A 2,743-nucleotide genomic window follows, 5' to 3' on the forward strand; every position below is an offset into this window, starting at 1 on the left:
ATTAGGGACGGCTAGCGCAGATAGCCTTCATGTAGCTTTGCGCGAAATTCAAAAACAAAAAAATTAGTAACAATACACATGTATTCATTTAGAGATGACAAGTTCGCATGAAATAATTATTTCATAACATAGTCATCTTCAGTAATTTATTATAAATTAATAATTTTTATTTTAAGTGGACTTTTGAAAATTTTATCACTTTTTAGATTGATCATATCAGTACGTATTCGACCAGACCAAAAAAAAAAGAGGTTGGAAATGCGCAATTAAAATTTAATTATGTACACAAAAATTCAGTAGTTGTACATATTTTATGGGTTTATGCAGCTCATATTTTATTGTCTAACGTAGTCAATTCGAGAACATCACAAAAAATTAAATCTAGACTGAGAAATCACCTGAACTTCGTAGCGCATCATGTAGCTAGAAGTCGACTCGGCATGGCCAGGTGGTTAGGATGCTCGACTCACAATCCGCGGGTTCTAATCCCCGTCCCATCGAACATGCTCGCTCTTTCAGCCGTGGGTGCGTTATAATGTGATGATCAATCCCACTATTCGTTGGTAAAGACGTAGCCCAAGAGTTGGCGGTGGATGGTAATGACTAGCTGCCTTCCCTCTAGTCTTACCCTGCTAAATTAGGGACGGCTAGTGCAGATAGCCCTCGTGTAGATTTGCACGAAATTAAACAAAAAAAAAAAACAAGCTAGAAGCCTCAGGTCTCTTCTTTGGTTGTCTACACTTAAGAATTCATCGTTTTTTTTCACCATTCGCTGTTTATGTACAAGTATAGAAATAAAAAAAGCAACAGCTATGATTCGGTTTAATCTCAAAATAGTTTCTGTCAGACCATGCACGTCTCGTGACTCGATCAGGCCTCAGGATGTCACAACCTAACTTGTTCTTTGTTCTTCTGTCTATTCATATGCAAGGTAAAGGCAATTTTATGATAGAGTAGCGGCTTTTTTTCTATCACTAAATCCAATTGGCACAGCAATGAAAGGTTGACGAATTCTCTATTCTACAGCACTTAGACCGCACATGGGACTCCATGCCTTACGTGCTTCTCCTACTCGACGCTGCAAGTCCATTACGTTTCGCCTACAATCGTAAATTGAATTTGAGAACATCGGCAGAGAGCACGAGTGATGGTGCTCAGTAGGAAGCCGGCTTCTGACACCCCCAGTCCATCAGGCCATCTGCCAATCTTCATTTCAACTCTCGCTTTATCCCCATTTTCTCCAAGTATGGAATCAAGAATATTCCGCTTGAAGGGATATAAAGAAACCTCCGAACCCCCTCATTTCCTTCAGAGCCTGCGGCGCGACCGTCTATTTGACAGTTAGCTCCATGTTAGTATGTCGCATATTTTTTTCTGTACTGAAAGTAACTGGATTTTTGATTTTCCGAAGAAATACATATTTCAAGATTAAAAATTTGTAGCATTTATTGAGCATTGCTTTTTTTGTTTTTGTTCTCAGAATTGGATGTATTCCCGCTCTTTTTTTTAAAACATTTTTTTAAATTCTCATTAACCATGAACACAAACCTTTGTTCATCCAAATGGGATTTACTTTCTTAATCCAGGTAGTCCAGTTCGGTTTTTACTTTCTTAATGCCCCCCCCAGTGGTACAGCGGTATGTCTGCGGACTTACAACGCTAGAAACCGGGTTTCGATACTCGTGGTGGGCAGAGCACAAATAGCCCATTGCGTAGCTTTGTGTTATCTTCAAACACACTTTCTTAATACAGAAAGTCCAGTTCGGTTTTTACTTTCTTAATTCAGGTAATGCAATTCGGTTTTTAATTTCGTAATCCAGGCAGTCCAGTTCGGTTTCATGTTTGTGTGTGTGTGTGCGACTGAGTAAAATTCAGTTAAGAAGAGTAAGCGATAATATTATTAAAACTAGATTAAGAAAAAAAACTTTGTTTGCATGTTGTTAAGCGAAAAGCCACTACACAATGGGCTACCTGCACTGCACTCACCACGGGTATCGATCCCTAAGTTTTAGTTCTATAAGTCTCGAAGCTTATCGTTGAACCACTAGGGGGAGGTACAAAAACATTTTATTCTTCAAGTGTTGCACTCATACACAGCTAGGTGCCGTTGTACAGAAATCATATTTGCACTAAATAAAAAAGAAAATGGAATTGGACGAAACTTACTAATAATGACCACTTTTGTCGCTTATACCCGAGATGATGTCCATCTATTGTTATTAACATAGTTCGTTTGGTTGATGACCATGTAAAACCTTTTTCGTATCACCAAAATTATAGAAGACCAAAATGATCAGACAGATGACAACATACAGTTGATGTTTGTTCGTAATTAAGCACAAAGCTACACAGTGGGCTATCTGTGCTCTGCCAACCACGGGTATCGAAACCCGGTTTCTAGCATTGTAAGTCTGCAGACATACCGCTGTGCCACCGGGGGGCAACGCTCACGGAGTTATATTGGATTTTCATGTCTCATTCTTGGTCCACTTCTAATGGGCATCAAATGAAGTAGAAGAAGCGTGTATGTTTAGATTGGCATACCGTTCTATATATTTTCTAGAATTTCCTGAAACAAAAAGTGAAATTGAATTATAGTAGGATTAAAACCCCAATGTTTGTTACTTTTTTAACAAGTGTACTAAGTTAAAATAAATTTCAAAACAATTTTTGGTTAATAATAGCTGTTAATATGTAAAAGCTTCCATATCTTTATCACTGTCATTCAGTTGTTTATAGAGTC

The sequence above is a fragment of the Limulus polyphemus genome, unplaced genomic scaffold, assembly GCF_000517525.1.
Source record: "Limulus polyphemus unplaced genomic scaffold, Limulus_polyphemus-2.1.2 Scaffold7494, whole genome shotgun sequence".
Classification (NCBI taxonomy): domain Eukaryota; kingdom Metazoa; phylum Arthropoda; class Merostomata; order Xiphosura; family Limulidae; genus Limulus; species Limulus polyphemus.